The sequence below is a fragment of the Berghia stephanieae genome, chromosome 2, assembly GCF_034508935.2.
Source record: "Berghia stephanieae isolate SIO BIC M18660-M18661 chromosome 2, UCSD_Bste_1.3, whole genome shotgun sequence".
Classification (NCBI taxonomy): domain Eukaryota; kingdom Metazoa; phylum Mollusca; class Gastropoda; order Nudibranchia; family Aeolidiidae; genus Berghia; species Berghia stephanieae.
The window spans coordinates 32,225,626-32,248,125 of record NC_088361.1 but is presented as its reverse complement, the minus strand read 5'-3'; the positions used below and the strand labels follow the sequence as shown (position 1 = coordinate 32,248,125).

At 36.1% G+C, this 22,500-nt stretch overlaps 1 protein-coding gene across 3 annotated transcripts in view; it reads right to left on the bottom strand.

Annotated features, from left to right (window-relative positions):
- Positions 1–22,500, bottom strand: part of LOC144964721 (lachesin-like) — a 142,790-nt gene that overhangs the window by 103,309 nt on the left and 16,981 nt on the right. The gene's annotated exons all lie outside the window — the stretch shown is intronic.

Genomic DNA, 22,500 nt, shown 5'->3' with positions numbered 1-22,500 from the left:
TTATTATTATTATTATTATTAATTTTCTTGGTTTGGCGATGACGATCACACACTGATTGTTCTCGTAAAATTGGGAGGACGAAAGAGAATGAATGATTTATACATTTATTAGTTTTCATCTTATACATATATATATATATGAGGCGGAGGGAATATTTTACATTTTGTGAAATGGATAGACAGAAAAGAGATAACAGGTGAGAAAGAGAGATAGATAGATAGATAGATAGATAGATAGATAGATAGATAGATAGATAGATAGATAGATAGATAGATAGATAGATAGATAGATAGATAGATAGAGAGAGTGACATAGAGAGATAGGGGGGGGGGGGGGGGGGGGATGAGGAGGGTGGTAGTATCACTAAAAGTCTTGGATTAACTTTATTTAAAGACGTGGAGTAGGGAATTAAGGCGCACGGACCACAAAGTGCTATCATCCACCATGTTTGATCTGTGACGACACAACCCTCCCTACACCCGTTTTCCTTCTCACCCCCTACCCTTCCCCGTCCCTCTTATTCCGTCATCCAAATTACAAACACTCCCACAAACACACACAGAATCACACACACACACACACACACACACACACACACAGAGGAACAGATATGTCTCTCGCTCTAACACTCACACACACACACACACACACACTAGCACACACACACACACACACACAAACACTCACACATAACCTTCTAGAATATTTTTCCGTGGTCTGGCATCATGATCAGTCTTTTCGAGGACCCGACCGTCGTTTTAAGTCGGACCAAATGTTGACTCACTCTCTCTGTGTCTTAATTTCTAGTCATGAAGACTTCAGAACTGTGTTATTGTAGCTTTACAACGCTACTTTGTCCGTTTGCTTTGGCGATCACCATATTTGACTTAATTTTTAAAGCCTCTCTACCCCCTATCCTTCACCAGCCTCTTTTCCCTCCTAACTCCTAACCACATCCCCCTCCTTTTTTCTTGATGTAAAATGTTCAACCATTTTCAGCCAACAAAAAAAACCCCTCAAAAACTTCATTATCTTATAGCATTGTTTCATTGTATGCACTTTTGTGGTCTAGCGGTTTGCGTAGGTTTCGGGTTGGAGTCGCTGTGATGGTTCAAATTTGAGTCCCTTGAAAAAGCTCTGTATTCGCATTTTCTCACCGTCCTCAAGTAAACTGAGTATCTGGCAGGTAATAGTGCTGTCTCTATCGAAAGGAAATTATATTAACAGCGGGTAGGTGTATTCTCTCGTCCAATAAGTGGTCTTGCTGCTGGTTTGGATTCGCTTACTTTGAGCTCATTTTAATGGAATTGGGCTAGACGTATGAAAACCACAATGGAATCTCAACACTACCGGACCGGAAGGATTGATTCACTCTAAACAAGATTGACAACATCCAGTATAAATGGAACACTCGTACATAAATAACGGGACACGTATGACATTAGAAAAGGTGAAGACTTTAAGAAGAAGATGACTTTAAGAGGGTATCATTTTTGCGGAATATACTGTATAAATTACAAACTATAACTAAATTATACAAAATGGGCAATACGTAACTTTCACATCATTAACACTGGTATTTTAGAAATGTTTACACAATAAGAAAAAATTGCATGCAACATATTTTCCAATTAAATAAATACTTTGTATCTTTCCCTTTCTTTTATTTTAATTATTTTCTAGAATTTGAAACAAACTTTTAATTCAATTCCATTTCCCTTTAATATCCAGACATTCCAAATGCGAACAGAGACATGCTTCATGCTCGTTCCAGACGTAATGACTCGGGACTCCAAACATCCCGGTGTATCAAAACATAAATCGCATATAATAATACATAGCGAGATGGTAGATATACTTTAACTCTTTAACGGTGAAACTGAGTTTCTCTCAAATCATAATTGCTTCTATCGTCAGTAATATGTGACCTCTCGTCTCAGTTCGGTATTCTGTAGGGTTGATTTACATGATAAATGTAATTTACAGCTATGAGATGTATTTCTATGTTTTATTGATGAAAAGAAATGTCTTTTAAACTGAGAAAATTGTTTTAAATTACATTTTCTGTTTAACTTTTAAATTTTTAAATCCATTTTGGTGCCTGGTTCAAACTAACATAATATTGTTTTGAGGCGATGGGTCACATATGGTTGCACCTGAAGGCCTAATCGCTTTTGTCAGAACATTAATCAAGATGCCAAAGCAAAATAAAATATAAATAAATTAAGGAGCAGGCACTGGTGCAAGATAAAAATCAGATGTGTATGAAACGGTGACAGACAAAGCAGAAAGAAAAATACAAGAGATAATCATGGCAAATAATCACCCAGCCTCATTTAGGGATTGAATCTCATACCTTCTGATTACTGGGTAACCCCTGTGGTGTAATGCTAGCATCTGACCAGTAATCGAGATGTCTGAGGTTCCAGACCGAAGAAATAAAATGTAAATTTTTTGAAAAAATTGAAATTGAATGTATGCTTCAATTTAATATACGAAAACAGATAAAATGGACGTTTCGGGTTTCCCTTTTATCAACAAAACAGGATGAATGAAACACTACAGACGAATGAGATAATGTGGTAGTGGTACGACAACTCCGCCTGGCCGGGGAGATCGTGACTCTATCGTATGAGCTATCCACGACTCGGAGTTGTCGTACTAGTAATGTGGCTGGTTCGATCCCCCATCGCCGCCGCGAAGTTGTTATTCTCTGTTGTCTTCTGGCACTTTCCTACTCACTTCATTCCTTGTTATTATCAACATAAGTGCCTGCTCCACTCACTTTTATGACTTTAACAGATGCTATTTTACACAATGAACTTCACATCCTTTCATGACTTATCTGTTGTACTCTTGAGAAAAAAAAAAAACATTAAAAAAAATTTTTGCCAGAAAACTCGTCCTTCAAATTATATCGATCCTTTAAAATGACTCTCATCTCATCATAAATTCTAAAAGCGGGTGTGGGGGGGGGGGGGGGGGACTCTAGAAACTTTCAGGTTCGAGAATTGTTGATAAGGTGAGAGTTATTTTGATAGATCGATGTAGATAGTATGCGCTTAGCTAAGAATCTCACAACATTGCCATCCGAAAGTATAACGAATCAACACACAAAACTATAATGTGTAACATTGAACGTTTATAGTCTGGTTAATACAGTTTAGTGAGAATTACTCAAAACGCGGATGGCAAACAACAATAACAAAGACATGAGTGACGTTAACTTCATTCTATCTATACTTAAAATGACGAGATTTCAGACCAAAATGTTGAAATGTGTGTTTTCAGAATACGACAGTATTAACAAAAAACAAAAAGGAACCAAATTTCAGATCCCCCCCTCCCCCCCCCCCCCCCCCCACTCACTCTCTCTCTCTCTCTCTCTCTCTCTCTCTCTCTCTCTCTCTCTCTCTCTCTCTCAAAGTGTTTCTACTCTCCCTCCAGTAGTTCAGTGCCATCAGTCTTAGATCAATACAAGACAGGTAATCCTCCTTTCAACCCAAGGTGAGAATTTCACGGTCTCACGAATGGATACAAAAATAAACTGTCAATGTTGTGGAAAACCCTTTCCTATGATTCAAATGTAAACACTCACGCCTGGTGTTTTTTAAATATCAAAATAAATCTTTCTACAAAAAACAATGTTCTTCACCCCCCCCCCCTCTCTCTCTCTCTCTCTCTCTCTCTCTCTCTCTCTCTCTCTCTTCCTCCCTCCCATTGTCTCCTTTTATCCCTATCTCTGACTCAATCTCTCTTTCTATGTCTCTCTTTCTGTTTCTCACTCTTCCTTTCTCTCTATATCTACCTCTCTATTTCTTTCTCATTCTTTCTTTCTATCTCTCTTAATTCACCTTTTTTACTTATTTATTTATTCATTCATGTACTTCTCTCTCTCTCTCTCTCTCTCTCTTTCGTTCTCTCTCTCTCTCTCTCTCTCTCTCTCTCTCTCTCTCTCTCTCTCTCTCTCTCTCTTTCTGTCTGATCCTTCCAATATCCATATCCCTCTCTCAAGCGTGCACACTTCGTTTTCACCCGATGTCTCTTTTTCTTACTGTGCCAATTATATCGTGTTATTGTATCATAGTTATGTTAGTGTGTAATATAAGTCTTCCTGTCAGTGTACATGTTATTGTGGTTGTATAATTTTAATCTATCTATCTATCTATCTATCTATCTATCTATCTATCTATCTATCTATCTATCTATCTGTCAATCTATCTATCTATCTGTCAATCTATCTATCTATCTATCTATCTATCTATCTATCTGTCAATCTATCTATCTATCTGTCAATCTATCTATCTATCTATCTATCTATCTATCTATCTATCTATCTGTCTGTTTATCTATCTATCTATCTATCTATCTATCTATCTATCTATCTATCTACCTATCTATCTATCTATCTATCTATCTATCTATCTGTCTATCTATCTATCTATCTATCTATCTATCTATCTATCTGTCAATCTATCTATCTATCTATCTATCTATCTATCTATCTATCTATCTATCTATCTATCTATCTATCTATCTATCTATCTGTCTATCTATCTATCTATCTATCTATCTGTCAATCTATCTATCTATCTATCTATCTATCTATCTATCTATCTGTCAATCAATTTGTCCATCTATCTAATTATCTATGTATCTAGTCATCTATCTATCTATCTATCTATCTATCTATCTATCTGTCAATCTATCTATCTATCTATCTATCTATCTATCTATCTATCTATCTATCTGTCAATCAATTTGTCCATCTATCTAATTATCTATGTATCTAGTCATCTATCTATCTATCTATCTATCTATCTATCTATCTATCTATCTATCTATCTATCTATCCATCCATCAATTCACCTGCCTACCTATCTATCTATTTATGTATCTATCTATATATGTATATATCTTATTTATATATCAATATCCATGAAAGTATACCTCCATTTTCCCAGACAAACAATTGTCTTCATCTTTTTATATTGATACCAACTAAATATTTTATTAAAATTCCCGAATGTCCGGAAGACTATCTAAAGAATTCATATTTGTGTTTTAATGAGATAGAAACTTGAAAATCACAACGATTATTAAGTACGAAATTTATGTTAGTTAGAGTTTTATTTAATAGCGTAGGAAACTGGAACATTTATTTTGCTCAACTGAAGAACATTCATTTAAATTCTTCAGCGGTTTAGGTTTGAGAATTTTGACAAGCAGGGGTTATCTATATTTGAAGCGATAAAATATCATAATTCTTCTCATTTAAACTTTAAAATCACTACTTATATAATTGTTCATTCGATTATTATACAATTTTGTGTAGGTGGCTCATATATAATGATACGATAATAAATGAAAAAAATGTCTTTTGCCAATTTATCGCGGACGTTTTGTTTCACGCTTCAATCAAAGCACATCAATTTAATTTATTTAAAACCTCAGGCTTAGAAGTTTTGGACAAATTTCGAGATTATCATTTTGATATTTAAAGAAAAGAATCTTGCAATTTTTAAAAAAAATACACAATTAAGATACGGCCAACGTAGATATTTACGCCTAAGAATGTATTCCCCATGCAACCTTAAAGAAAGACCCAATGGGCAAAGATGAACCTGAGATTCAAGCTGTTCAAGCTGAGTTGGGTTTTTTAAAACCTACGCATGCAAATTGAATGCTATCAATCGTAAGCGTGTTTTGAAATTTGTGGCTATATATGAAATCAAAACCTCAAAGTTAAAAAGCCAAATTATGAGATTTCTCTCGTCAGCTAGTTCCATTGTGAGATGTTGCTTCTTCAATTCTGTTTATAAAAATAATTAAGGAAAAGCTCTGAATCCGCTATCGATTAATCTGCTTGTTTCTTCTTTGGTCTTTTACTTCTCTTTTCACACTTGGGGCCCATCGTCTCAAAACTATCGGGATGAGTCAGATACTTAAAAAAGAGTATTCATTAGCTGGTCCACGTAAATATCCAATCATAAAGCACCTTTGCTTTCCAATGGCTTTAAAGCATATTCAATTTATAAAGTTGGAAAACCAGGATACAATATAATCCTTATTATTCATCCCATACCCAAACCACTCGACCATATCCTTAAATTTGTGATATCGGTAAAAATATTAGATAATTTCTGGGGAAATAGTTAGATATGAAAGTAGAGATGTCTGCTATTTACACAGAGAGGTTTATGTCTGCCTAGGTAAACAACGAGTCATCCTATCCCAGCATTCCTTCAACTTCCTCTCGGTTTCCCGCTCGTCTGCAAAGTGGTGGATAGATAGTATCGATACCATCGTTATATCGAATTCCCAATGCGTGATATATCCCGTGATTACTTGCCCGTCTAAAGAGGTTGTGGAGGCGAAGCGGGGCGGGTAAAACAAATAGCCTCGACCGTGCGACAAAGTAAAATAAACATACGAGACTCGTCGAGAATCTTGGTTCTCTAATGTTCAATTTATTATCTTTCTATCAATTTTTGGTTGACTATATTATTGATATCCTCCTCCTCCTTCTCCTCCTCCTCCTCCTCCTCCTCCTCCTCCTCCTCCTCCTCCTCCTCCTCCTCCTCCTCCTCATCATCATCATCATCATCGTCATCATCATCAACATTATCATCATCAAAGTCTGATTAACAATAACAGTATATTTAATACATAACTAATATTACACAACATGTGGACATTTAAGAATCAATCGTTCCTAATTAATTTTTTTTGTCTTTGAAAACGGTAGGAAAATAAATATCTTTCTTCTAGAGTTGGCTTCCACAGGGTCACAAAGCATATTCTAAACGTGTCTGGTTATATTTAATTCTAGAGCTCTATGATCCGCAAAACAAGAGTTAATCCCAGTTTCTTTGTTAAAAATTGAGCTTTTTATACAGCGCAATATCCACTTAACGTGCTCAAAGCTCTTTACAAGGGGTCCCTGGCCAACAGCAACACTTAACATGTAGGACGTGACATGACGCTCTTAGGCGATATAACAATTTTTTTCGGACAAAGACAACGCTGTAAACGGCCAGGTACTCATTTTACACCTGAGTACGGTGAGAAAATGTGAGTAAAGAGCCTTTTCCAAGGACTCAACTATGCGCCGAGCGAGGTTAGAACCCAGGACCTTCCGATCTGAAAGGGAGTGTCATACCACAAGACCACATAGCTGTACTTTAGCGCTTAAGCACACACACAAACACACACACAAACACACACACACATAGTATCAACTCCTGAACGGTAACAACACTGTCTCTGTGGGTGGAAATTGTAACAGCACGTTGCAAAGCGTGCATTTACTGGATAATTCTCTGGATCTTTATATAAAAGTTTACTTCTATTTTTCTAAATACTGTCCAAAGCAAACTAACTCACAAACAGTAACAAGTGCATTCTTTATGTATCATGGTAGTTAAATCTTCAATTTGTAAATACGGCCTATTCTTTTTACAAATATTATATGTCACTCATATGTCAAGATGTTGAATAATTTTTGAGATATTTTCTAATATCTTAATCCTGGTCTTGATAAAGTTGAATAAATGTTGACTTTTCAGTCCCACGAATTTTGCCTGGAATTTTCCAGAATATTCGCTACCTGTATCTCACAAAATAAATAATCATGAGGAACCACAGCTCATGACAACAATTTATAATTTACGCAGGTAGTCAAGATTGAGTAATGATAATATCGTAAATTAAGAAAATATACAATATCATTCATCTCTCGTATATTCACCCGTCTCCCATCCTTCATCATTTCTGTTGGTAATATGGGGATATGCTCAGTGCATAGTACGGGAATAATATGTAACCTGTCACCTCAATCAGGAATTGTGTCGATCTGGACCAAAAATTCAATATTACACAGTATTTCTCCCTATTAATAGCATATTAAATATTTTTTTTCAATATCCCCATGCCTAGTATTGTCGTATGTATAAGATGGAAATAAACCTAGACTGTCAAAATGACGACAAACATTGGAAGTCTCTCATTCCTGAGGTTAATTTTTTTTTTAAATAGCATATAAATATTAATTTACATCACATTTCATAATCTAAACTTAAAATTTCATTTCTAGGGACTGGCGTACATCACAAATGTCAAAAATTTTAAGTCAATTCTTCTTTATGGATCGGAAACGTGGAGAGCAACAAAAACTATACATTTCAGAACTCATGTCCAAAGTGAATCTACAATATAAGTCAGCCAAAGAAGACGTGCAGATCAGGCGCTGGTCGAGCAGAAGATCCGACGGAGGGTGTGGAGCTGGATGGGGCACATCCATAGGAAGCTAACATTCAATATCACACGACAGACATGTCCATGGAACTGGAACCATCAGACGAGGAAAGCCAAGTAACAGCTGAAGGCGAAAATGCAGAGGCTGAACTGAAGGAGAACCTAACAACATGGAAGAAAGTGGAGGAGATAGCCCAGAATCGTGTCCGATGGAGGAGCGTCGTTGATGGACGAAGCTCATAGAGGAGTGAAAGGCCTAAGTATGTAAGTAAGTGACATATATACTACTGTTTGAAACCATGGGTTACATATGATATGTCAATATACGACTTACTTTTGGGATAGCCCATTGCTTTTGTTTAAAAAAAAATTAAGATGTGCAATAAATATCAGGATCTAAATGATACCTGCAGACTTTTAGTCGAGCTTAAATCTTTTGAAATGACAAAAGGTGAAATCAAATTGAGCAACATAAAATGAATTGGTATCTAAGTATAAAATGGACACCGAAAGATATCATGTAAGGGTCTTTGGTGACTTGGTTGATAGACCACTCAACTCACAAGTAAGGAGACGGGTTTTTTTTTGTTGTCTTCTTTTTTTTTTGTTTTGTTTTTTTATTTTTTAAAACCGGGATACAGTCGAGATTTTTGTGACATCTTTCTCCACTCGGAAGTGGTAGAGTAGTTAAGTCTATTGAATCTGGCCGAAAGTACTTTGAGATAGGCTACTGTTTTATCAAAAAGGTAGGTTACCAATTGTATTTGTCGATTTAACACATCTGAAACTTGGATAAACCCTGGCTTGGTTGGTCGGATGACTCTGAAGGATTATTTCACTCAAATGGTCAATTTATTGAAGGGGATTTTCTCAACTTTATACATTTAGACTCAATTTTTCAGGCATAAAACAAGCTAAATAATATATTAAAACTTTAAAAGTGAAATGTCGATTTAGAAACGTTTAAACCGATGGGTCAGATATCATAGAAAAAACTATAACTGGCAGGAGAAGAGAAAGAGAAAGAAAGGAAGAAAGAGAGAGAGAGAGAGAGAATGTGAGAGATAGATATAGAGAGAATGAGAGAGATAGATAGAGAGAGAGAAAGATAGATAGATAAATAAATAGAGAGAAAGAGAAAGAGAGAGAATGAGAGAGAGAGAGAGAGAGAGAGAGAGAGAGAGAGAGAGAGAGAGAGAGATAGAAAGATAGATAGATAGATAGAGAAAGAGAGAGATAGATAGATAAATAGATAGATAGATAGAGAGAGAGAGAGAGAGAGAGAGAGAGAGAGAGAGAGAGAGAGAGAGAGAGAGAAGGGGGGTGGGTAAAAAATGTTTCCATTAATGGGAGAGACATGCTCCGAAACGTTCCTGTTATTCCCTTTATCAACTCCTAAATCACGTGCCTCATTAGCAGGAATCCTTCTGGAACTTTCTCGACCAGGAAAATAGAGTGCCATGACGGTAAAAAAGGGTTGAGGGGGAGGGGTGAAGCGTGGACTGTTGGCCTTTACCTGTTGTCTGCATGGCCAGTTTTGTGTCCACTATAGGGAATGAGATTAGCGGAAGAGTAGCGTCCCTTGATTGGACGTCACACATAGTCTGTGACGTCACGGCGGAAAAGTTATTAGAGAGAGAACGTCATGTTGGTTGTGCGCATGCGTCTCTCCTCCCGCTGCATCTTTATCCTTTTATAATTTTTTTGTGTGAATATGATTAAGATCAAGAAGGAGATTTATGCATGTAACACGGACCAGGGAAATGGAAGGAGGTGGTGGTGGTGGGGGGCGACGGCGGAGGGATTTACTGACGAGCAGTGTTGTCTATCGTAGCCAATTTTAGATATATCCAACATTATTATTTTCTTATCCATTTCTTTATTCTTTCATTTCCAATTCTCCCCCCCCCCCCCTCCTTTTCTCTTTATCATTTCTTTTGTTTTGCTTGAATCGACGAGGACATATAATTTACGAGTCTGATAACCCAAATTGTCGTGGGCTCATTGTTGTAATGGAAATCCTCTCAAACCAATGCAAAATATAGTCCATTACAACAACGTTAACAATAAGCCTGTAATTGGGTTCGGTTATCTGACCTGCTAATATCAATAGGCATGAATAGAAGTAAAACCAAAAATGAGTTTAAACTCATATTACGCTCGACAACTACATGACTAATACTCTTCAACAGTCGTAACGTCACTTCCTTCCTAATGACGCATGGTAACTTAGTAACACTGGCTCTAAACTATCGGAACAATGGCGGATGCCATATGAAATATTTCTCCGGCGAGCATAAAAGCGTATCCAGAGGACAAAAACCCATTAAATTTGATCATGTTTTGACTTTTACACATTCTGATCACAAGGCATATGAAAAGTTCTAGCCAGCATGAAGAATAAAAAGTAATGATTTTCTTTGTTTAGAACCAAGATGGCCTCCGTTGCCGGGTGGCGTGACATCAGACTACTGAATCCAATTGAACGGGTGTTTTGCACTGCGGTCATGTGACACGGTGCGGTCAATGACGGTCAGCACAATGCCGTGATCTGAAAAAAACAAACACCTAGGCTATTTAACATTTTGGCCAGAAATCTCGATATTTAAATATTGGTTGATTGAAATGGCCCTCATCTTGTCCAAAACTCTCACACCTGGGGATTCGCAAATGACCTTCGTCTTGTCAAAAACTCTCAATCTTGGAACAATCCGAAGTCCCAGGTTTGAGAGATTTTAACAAAATGAGGGTCATTTAAATCGATCGATATTTTAAGTCGAGTTTTCCGGTCTTTGCTTCCTACCAGAAATGTACCGAGTTCGATTGTGTGACCTTGAGCAAGTCACCTCGCCCTAGCTCAATTTGCGGCATAGACCATAGAGAAAAAATTCCCCTATGGGATGAATAAAGGAAATTTTATTTATTTACTTTTAGTCGCAATGGCTATACATCACGGATTTGACCCCCCCCCCCCCCTTTATGTAATAACAACAAAACAACAACAACAACAACAATAACATCAACAACAACAGCAGCAGCAACAACAAAATGACTATAATAAAAACAGAACAACTAAACAAGTAAACCCGACCCAAAAAAAAAACAAAAAAACAGGAGCTGATTCTTTATAAACAAAATACATGAAATAATAAACATCCCAGAATATTATGTTTAAATGATCTAAAAACTCAACAGTAGAGGAGAAAACCTTATAATGTCAAATACAGACAACTGAACACATAGGATAAGTACGCAATGACCCCATCCCGAGCGCCCCCCCCCCCCGCCTCCCCCACCCCTCGTCACCATTCCCTCTACGCCCTGGCACCTCACCTGGCTATCAAGTCTCCTGGAACCGTCCATATGTATCGTTTACATTGATGAAATCAACGGGTAAACACGCTACATTAGACTAAGCATTAAAATTGTGATGTCAGGATGAACTGTGAGAAATGCTTAAAATTAAATCTACCATCAATAACACGAAAGTTGAGTTACATTCTTTTGTTTTATAGATATGCTATAGTATGCGCTTGGCTAAGAAGCTCACAACATTGCCATCCGGAAGTATAACGGGACAACACACAAAACTCTGTGCACCCTGAACGTTTATAGTCTGGATAATACAGTTAAGTGAGAATTACTCATAAACGTGGATGGCAAAAAAAAAAAAAAAACAAAAAACAAATTAACAACAACAACAAAACAATAACAAAAATCCGAGTGACGTCAACTTCATTCTATCTATTGAAGAGAATGAAAAAAATACTAGACGGTCTATCTAATATAAAACTGTCGTAATAATTTGATCAATATAAAACTCTTTGGCATCTAAGTCTTCCGGCATGATACCGGATTGGGACGATGGTCACTATTTAGCTGTTAAAAAAAAACAAGAACAAAACAAACAAACAAACAAACAAAAAAGAGAAAAAAAAAGGAAAAAGAAAAGAAAAACAACAACAACCAACCAAACAAACAAAAGAACACAACATGTAGGACCGTTATTCTTCCAACATAAAAACGTCAACAAAACAACAACAAAACAAACAAACAAACACACAAACAAACAAAAAAATAACAACAAAAAAACGTCAAGAATCAAAAGCAAAAAAAAAGAGGTGGAACAGCGCAAGAAAATAAGGAGACAAACAAACAAACAAACAAACAAAAGAAAATACAACAAATAAAAAAAACCCAAAACAACAAAAACATTTTTAAAAACACCACAAAACCAAATCAAAACCAAACCAAAACAAAATTAGATACAAAAACAAAACGAAAACAAGACCAAAGAATACAAACAAAACAGAAACAACCCCCCCCCCCCAAAAAAAAACAAAAACAAAAAAAAAAACAATCAAAAACAAAGAAAAACAAAAAAAAAATCCAACAAAACAACAACAACAAAAACCAACAAAACAAAACAAAACAAAACAAACCAAACAAAAAAAAAAAACAACCCAACAAACACAAAAAACCCCAACCAAAATCAAAACAAAAAACAAACACAAACAAGGGAAAAACTGCAATATAAAATCCCAGATATAATTGGTAATACGATACATCAAATCCAGAGAGACGCTGGAGTATAATCCGTTTTACCTCGTGACGTTTGGCCATGTCATCGTCAATGGCATTCATACGTATGCACTAGACACTGGGTGCGAGGGAACGGTAAGATGAAAGTGACATTGAAAACGATGCTGATGCTGATGATGATGATGATGATGATGATGATGATGATGATGATGAAGAAGAGGTAATAACAGTTGTGAAAGTAGTATTACTGGTAGAAGTAATAGTAGTAGTAGTCGTCGTCGTCGTCGTCGTAGTAGTAGTAGTAGTAGTAGTAGTAGTAGTAGTAGTAGTAGTAGTAGTAGTAGTAGTAGAAGTAGCAGTAGTAGTAGTCGTCGTCGTCGTCGTCGTAGTAGTAGTAGTAGTAGTAGTAGTAGTAGTAGTAGTAGTAGTAGTAGTAGTAGAAGTAGTAGTAGTGGTAGTGGTAGTAGTAGTAGTAGTAGTAGTAGTAGTAGTAGTAGTAGTAGTAGTAGTAGTAGTAGTAGTAGTAGTAGTAGTAGTAGTAGTAGTAGTGGTATTGTTATTATTATTATTATTATTATTATTATTATTATTATTATTATTAGTAGTAGTAGTAGTAGTAGTAGTAGTAGTAGTAGTGGTAGTAGGAGTAGCGTAGTAAGTAGTAGTATAGTAGTAGTAGTAGTAGTAGTAGTAGTAGTAGTAGTAGCAGTAGTAGTAGTAGTTGTAGTAGTAGTAGTAGTAGTAGTAGTAGTAGTAGTAGTAGTAGTAGTAGTAGTAGTAGTAGTAGTAGTAAATTGCAATATCGCCTAAAAGGCTTCATGCCATATCCTACACACAAAGTGTAGCTGTTGGCTTTAGGCTCCTCGTAAAGCGCTTTGAGCACGTTAAATGGATATTGCACTATATAAAAGTTCAAGTTTTTTTTTGTTCGTTTGTAAGAAAACAAATTGCTGAAAGAGAAACTGATAGTACAACGAAGAGGAATACATTGCAATAAATCATTTTGTATTGTATTGTATGTTTAGAGCTAATATGTTCTAAAAACCTTTAAATGTTATGTGTAATTGTTATGAATAGATACCATTTATCAATTATACATACATATTCAATAGCAATTAAATGAAAATATTATTGAGAATTAAATATATAATACATAGATAAGAGTCATATTCAATATTCGTCGTATAATTAACTCTATTTACATTCATTTTGCATGTCCAACTTGTACATTCGAGAATTTCAATTATTTGTTATACAAAAGACATTAATATCCAATGTCATGTTACACTATTCGTCAAAATCAAATATTATGTTTGTAAGCTCTTTATCAATGGCATAAAAAAAAATTTATCCAAAATTAGATTGTCAATAACTCTAATATCACCTGCTTATTCCTTCTCGGTGAGCATTATTGTCAAATTGATCCCACATAATCTATTGGTTTGAACGGTTACAAGAAAACTGAAATTAAGAATATTGAATATCCTATTTATAAAGCGCTTACAGTCGGTGTGTTGCCATGCGCTGGTCTCTTTACAATAATATTTATTCACACTTTTATTGTATCAACAAGCATAAAACTTGGCATCCCGTCAGTGTAAGGATGAGAATGATATGCACCAAGGATTATTTGTGATGGGAAAGTATCGAAACGGTTGAGGTTGTATAAGAAATGGCAAAAAAAAAAAAAAAAAAAAAAAAAAAAAAAAAGGGGGGGGGGTTAATGGAGCTCATTAAATATTGAAAATGTAAATAAAGCGAAAAGAAGAACGAACTTGTTGAATACGAAAAACGAAAGTGAAAATAGTGATGTTTAATGTCGTTGTCTCGATTGCTTTAAGTTTAAAATACAAAAAAAAAAAAAAACAAAAAACAAATAAAAAAAAAAAAAAAAATTCCTTGTGTTTCATTACAGTTGCAGTTTAAGTTGGCAACACTAATATTAACCTTTTAACAGCGAAACTATTCAAATTAAAATACTTTCTACAAATTTTGGTCAGGTTAATATTGCAGACAAATCCCATAAAACTTTTGAGTTACATCGGAGTGATCCCATGCTTGTTGAAACGGGAAGTTTCAATATCAAGTTTGATTAAAATTTAACGCAGCCAGTAGAGGATTAAAACAGGATGACGTCATACGGGAGCGATTCCTAGATCTGATTGCTTTGCATAATCTACTACTACTACTACTACTACTACTACTACTACTACTACTACTACTACTACTACTACTACTAGTAGTAGTAGTAGTAGTAGTAGTAGTAGTAGTACTAGTAGTAGTAGTAGTAGTAGTAGTAGTAGTAGTAGTAGTAGTAGTAGTAGTAGTAGTAGTAATAGTAGTAGCAGTAGTAGTGCTGATGGTGATAGTGGTGATTGTGATTTGGTGCAAGCTTCAGTACTTGAAGAATGCTCTTTATTCATTTTGTTCTCATCATAGTCAGTATAAAATGACTTCTTGGCAGGTTACAGCGTTTCTCTGTCGAAAATCAAAATGTAATTGCACCTAAATAGAATCGTTTGTAGTGTTGGTGCTGAATTGGGATCCACTACTAAAGCGCTTTGATCTGATGTACTGACTAATACGCTTAATAAAATCTCATATTTTTGTGGTGATTTATTTTCTGATAAACTTCGACAACCTCGTCATTGTAACCACTCACAGGTGTATTTTATTCTACCTCCACACTCTTCCAGCCATTGGCCCAAAACTTATCCAAAAGATTAATTTCCGTTTCCTTATCTCCCCTTGAATCAGACAACAACAAAAACGCCGAGAGAACGTTTCCCAGCTTGCCTTTCGCCTGTTCAATGGCACCAGACCGGAAGTTGTGGCCAATTATGTTCGTATCCAATCACCGTCCGCCATCTTGTCGTGGAAATAGACTCTTCCTTACAAAATACGATGGACCACCGAGTCAAAGAGCTCCAATCGATATTACGAGTATTTTGACACAGTAGCGGTCGAGACTCACAATTCCAGTTTCATATAACAGCATTTTATTTTTTATTCTCGATTTCAAAACTACAAAACAGTAATTGCTAAATTGTAACAAAGTGCCTTACAAGCTATGAAGGCAGGATAGATGATTAAAATAACGAGAAAACCGTAATTGATGATAACACCAAGTCTATAATTTCATTCTGACATAGTCGTCTTGGAATGGTTTTTGTAACCAAATATACAAAGACATAATTAAACAATTGGCAATCCTTAAATCAGCAAGATCAAGCGAGTGCTGCATCTCCGTTCTCGAAGCTACACGTACTACACAATAAGTTGTCGATCAGATTTATCATGGACCCCATATTATTATTATTATAGTTTATTTATTCTACTCAGCACAGCATAAAAGCTTGAATAGTCTCAACTTGAGAAATCCGGACAGTTTTGAAAATTTCACTTCCATTGATAAACATTTCTGTCACAGAATGTCAATAATGATTCTGATACAGAACCATAACCTGACACCAACCCCCGCCACACACATGTTGCATTTATCTTCATTGTTGAAGCTGCAATGGTATGGGTAGGATTACAACAAAGATTAAAGTGAGTAAAAAAAGCGCCAGAAGACAATAGAGAATTTTTTTTTTAAAACCTTGGCGGCGATGGAGGCTCGAACCCACGATCTGACTGGTACGACAACTCCGCCTGGCCGGGGAGAGGGTAGCGCTACTGTACGACAACTCCGCTTGACCCTCATCTTGGATAGCCTGACAGTAGCGCTAACCTCTCCCCGGCCAGGCGGAGTTGTACCAGTAAGGTCGGTGGATAGCTCTGACGGTAGCGCTACCCTCTCCACGGCCAGGCGGGAGTTGTCGTACCAATAGGTCTTCTACTCGAGCCCCCCATCGCCACCAAGTTTTTTTTTTATATTCTCTATTGTCTTCTGGCACTCTTCTACTCACTTCAATCTTTGTTGTTATCTACATAAGTGCTTGCTCCATTTACTTTTTGGGTAGGATTGAATAATAGCATCTAAACCTCCCGGCATAATACCGTTTTATGCCGAAGCTCATTTTGTCTCTTGTGGCCCTTACTTCATTCTTGTGAAGATTTCCATCTCTGCTGGTTAAAGCTTTTTAAATTGTTTTGAATGCTGACATTTTTGGTTTTACTCCATAATTTTTGATGCAACAGTTTGAATCTTGGAATAGAAATCTGTCGATCGGTGAAATCTTCAGAGTTGTGTGCGGATTATAGATCTAGATACAATTTTTCTGTCAATGAACGCTGATTTTAGTTGATTTTGGCATGACCTGCAATACATTATCGCGCGCACAGGAGTGTAACCATATTATATAAAAGGCAAGGAAGCGCTTCTTCTGTAATTTGGGGATTATTAAAGTGTCTGCCAAATTGTTATGATCGCATTGTTGTTACGGAATTACTTCCAAACCAACACTTCTGTGAACTTCAACTGACGCTTGAGTTATTCCAGTATTCCCTTGGAATAGACCCAAAGTCAAATTTTCCTTTGGGGATGGATAAAGAGAAATTAACTCTTATTACAATTTATTGCTCTATAATATTGCCCTTTACAACAGTGTAAAAAAAAAAGAGGACCATAATTGGGTTGGATTATTAAACCTGCAAATAAGTCATCCGTTCTTATCCATTCAAGAATAATTTCAATAAAGAGTAAAATTTTTATAACCGAGCTTTAAAACAACCATGAGTTTGTCGGAACCTAGACTACTATATATTAGAAATAAACAAAATATTTCCCTAATACATGGAGGGGTAAACCAGTAAAATCAAGGTATTTAACCAGTTCGCTGTCGTACTCTGACATATTATTATATCTGAGTATTTGGCCAGAAAATTCGTCATTCTAATATCGATGTTCGAGAGTTTTTGCCAAGATGAGGGTCATTTAAATCAATCGATATTTGAAAGTTGAGTTTTCTGGTCAAATTTTTAAAACGTGCCTTTCAAGAGAACGGCAGTTAACTGGTTAATCACAGAATGGCCTCAAGTTGTGAACATCTGTCTTCATCAGAATCTGTTCCGCCCACATTTTACGGAACAAAATTAATAGCATCTTTTGATGTTGTATACTGCCTCGTCTTTTATTTGTGTGTTTATTGCACCTGTCTGAATCTGTCACTGCCGGGAAACACGATACCTATATACACCTGGGTCAATAATAAGTTATCTCACTCTGCCACCATCGTATTATTAGTAATAATGATTGTCGTTTGACATGACCCTCAGTCAATTACTCGGCAATTAATCGACTGTAGGATTATGCTCCCTTTCCCCCAAAGAAAAAAACAAAAAACAAAATGAAACAAACTAACAAACCAACAGAAAACCAAACCAAACAATCTTTTTTAAAAAATCCAAGAAACTAAACACCATTAAAATGGCTCAACAATCAAATATCTAGACAACTAAAACACAAATAAAAACATGAAAATTATCAAACACATTTTTTTGTTTTTAAAATATGATGAAATCCTTGTAAACAGTGAACAACGATTCTCATTCTAGTTATCAGCTGTGAAATACCTGTGTGACTATTTACCTGTTAACGAGCCTTACCTGCTCAGATGGGTTGAAGAGGAAGGCGTGGGGGTGGGGTGGGGCGTGGGGGGGGGGGGGGGGGGGGGCGTGAGGGAGATGAAGTATATAAGTGGTGTATTAAGAAAGCTCTCTCCATCTCGTTAAGGAAATCAAAAAGCTTTTCTCAGCCTTCACTGGGTGGTCTCACTGCCAGGAAATGATTGGCATCAGGCCGCTGATGACGAAATTATTACGTCACTGGTGATACTTATTTATAGAGTAAAAGTAGTCCTTTGGAGGAATTGGAGTTAATACCGAATTCTACAGTCTTAAACGGTCAATAGCAATTTCGTGTTGCCATTTGGAGAGACCTCAGAAAAGTCTCGACTACAACCAAGATCGAAACCTGTATCTAAATTTGGGGGTGGTCTACCATTTTTAGATTTCTTTTCGTCTTGTAACGCTTTATTTCTCTTACTTGGCATCAAATCAACATCGACGCTGAAATAGATTCAATTTTACGGCCTTGGGGGATGTGATGATTTAACTTCTTCTTCTTCTTCTTCTTCTTCTTCTTCTTCTTCTTCTTCTTCTTCTTCTTCTTCTTCTTCTTCTTCTTCTTCTTCTTTTTCTATTCAGGCCAAAACTTCATAAAATTGAAGACTGCTATAACCATATCGAGAGTTTCTTCGTTTCAGTCTCCAATGGTGTGGAGATGAAGAGCCCATTTGAAGCTCTCGTTGCTGGATGCTTGTTTATAACCTTAAGGGAATCAAGGACAGGATAGCTGTCTTTACTAGGGAGTTGAGTTTTCTACTCTTTAATTAAAGCTATCGGGACCTACGTGGATAATGCAATAGATTATTCATTAATTTTAAGAGTCCAGCCCCCCCCCCCCCCCCCCACACACACACTTTAGAAGATTGAGATTTTATATAGCGTAAATGTCCACTAAATGTACTCGAAGCGATTTACAATGGGTCCCTGACCAGCAGCAACACGTAACATGTAGAACGAGACATGGCGCCTGTTAGGCTATAATACATTTTTTTCCGACTGAGACTACGCTTATATCGGTCAGGTAGGTACTCATTTTACTCTTTAGTACGGTGATGGAATTTAAGTAATGAGCCTTTTCCAAGGACTCAACTATGCGTCGAGCGAGGCTCAAATCCAGGACTTTCAGATCCGAAAGCGAATGTTATACCACAAGACCACATAGTAATAGATAATTCCATAATTTTAAGAGTGTCCAGTTCCCCCCCCCCCCCCCCCCCCCCTCTTACTCTTAAGGAATCTGCAATTGTTTTCTTCTTCTTTTTTTTTACTAGATACTAAAAATATATAAATGTACTGGATTAAATGTGATGTGCTATAACGGGGTGTTTGTGTTTTCGTGGTTTTATATTCACAATCACACACTCTCACACACACAAACACACACACACACACACACAAATATATACGAAAATACAAACACAAGTTGACAGTTATATTACCATGTTCTAAGACGGTCTTTTTTTTTATTACTCCAAGTTTTTATAGCATGTGCATACGTTTATTATCTCCTTTATTACACGTTCTTAAATATTTAGGCAGACATAACTTTTTATATCTATATATCTTTTGTGTTACTATGTGCATTGAGCACGATGAGGAATTTAAAGTGCACGTTATACATACAATTTATCATCATCAACATCATTATCATCATCATCATCATCATCATTATCATCATCATCATCATCATCATCATCATCATCAACATCATCATCATCACCATCAACATTCTCATCATATTCTTCTTCTTCTTCATCATCATCATCATCATCATCACCATCATCATCATCATCATCATCATCATCATCATCATCATCATCATCATCATATCATCATCATCATCATCATCATCATCATCATAATCATCATCATCATCAACAACATCATCATAATCATCATGATTACTATTGTAAAATCATCATTATCATAATAATTGTCATGTATTATTATCTGAGTTCATTTGGATGAAGGGGTTGTTTGTTTGACTCTCTCTCTCTCTCTCTCTCTCTCTCTCTCTCTCTCTCTCTCTCTCTCAGAATACAAATCTGAGGATTGAAGAGAGATTATTCTAGATTATTTATGCAAAGCAACAAATTAATTGCAGTGTTTAAACTAATTCCCGGATAGAGAGAAGGACGACCTGATGGATAGAGAGAAGAGGGAATAAATGGATTTACCAAAGATTGACAGTCGAGTGACAGATAATGAAGTGAAAGTTGAAAGAAAAGGCAGGTATTTACCTGTTCGTGACGGAATGGAGAAAATTTTCGGCACTCTGACAAGACTCTTTCTTTTTTATTCTCAATTTTGCCAGAAAACTTTTCCAGTAATTTTCAAATAATATCTATATATTTCGTCGACTCACCAACTTGTCAAAAAGCATTAAATAGAAATATCCAGAAGTGTCATGTAGATTCCTTTTGAAGTCTCAGATTTAAGCCTTTCTTTTTTGACAAGCTGGGCGGTATCTCAAGACATTGTTACAGTTTTCTGGCCAAAATGGGAAAAAATGTGTTTTGTCGTTGTTTGGCAGAAACCGGGGAAGACATAAAAACAATGAATTCCTAATTATTCCGTAATTGACGGGGAATGGAAAAAGCATCAGTGAAAAGATTAAAAAGTCTCATGGGAGAAAAGAAACGAAAGTAAAACAATCTGTATAATCCAGAACTAAGTAAGTCTTTTTAATAATTGACTTGCGTAACTGGGAATGTGGGGTTATGCGGTTAAGTGAAAATTCAAATGATCTATTAAAATTCTTATATGATTGCAAAAAATATTACATATTATTAAAAATTAAGAATTGATGTCAAATGGTGATGAACAATCGAATCTTGTTTCTATTTTTGAAAAAAATAAATAAAAGTCCTTCAGGAGGATAAAGATCATTCCTTAAGTAAAAACTGCTTGTTACCCTTGAATATGGCATTACTTATTAATAAAAAAAACAAAACAAAAAAAAAACCCCCAAAAAACAGCAACCCCCCCCCCCCCCTCAAACAAAAACAAAAACAAAAATCAAACACACACAAAAAAGCAAAAAAAAAAAAACCCCAACAAAAACAGCAACAAAACAAATGAAACCCTTAAAAAATACACAAGCAAAAAGTGTGGTAATAACGCGTAATCCATATACGCTTTGTGAGAGCTAATCACCAAACTGGCGGTCTAAAAACAATGACAAAAAGCAGTGCGACTTCAACTTTATACATTCTATTGTTAGTAAACAACCAGCTATGTTTGGAACCTATTTTTACAACATTGAATTGATCTGTTCACATCGTAGTTTAACCCCCCCCCCCCCCCCCCCCCCCCGACTCAAACAACACAAAGACAAAAAAAAAAATTAATAAAACAAGAAAGAAAACAAAACAACCTTTCCCCCCCCCCCCCTTCCCAAAAGAAAGAAAAATAAAAAATAAACTATTTATAAAACCCCCCAAAAAACTAACAAAATAAACCAACTGGAAATGGCTATCAAAGTGCGAATATAAAAATAATAATAATAATAAAGAAGAACTGTATGCTCTAATATATAATTGGTACAAAATGATCTGATGCAGAGGGAAAACTTTGAATGTGCAATATTATGGTTTTAGCAGTAAAAAGTTTGGCATAGTTTGCTTATCAATCGATTTTGTTAAAGTACGATCAAGTTTGATACATTGACCAGATTGACGAATATGACAAAAGGCGACTACCGTGTTTCCGGCTATTATGGTAACAGGAAAATGAATGCAGTCTTACTCCATTATAACGAGAGTGAATTTGTCAAGTTGTTAAAGGCCTTCCCAACAAATAAGATTTCCAATGGTAGACAAAAGACAACACAACGTAATTCCCTGTATAGAACACATAGGCTGATGATGTTAATTGACATTGGGTGGAGGTGGGGGCGTGGAATACTATTAGTTGTATTTGTAAACAAACGTATAAACATTTTATACATAAGGAAGATGAAAGGAGAAAAAGAAAGGAAAGAAAACGAGAAGATGGTGGTGGAAGAGTGGGAGTAGAAGGGGGGGGGGGGGGGGTGAGAATGAGAGGGAAGAAGAGGAGAAAGGCGACTAATGTGAGGACAAAGACGACGTTGAATGTGAGGACGACGGAGAGGGAAAGGATAGTATTAT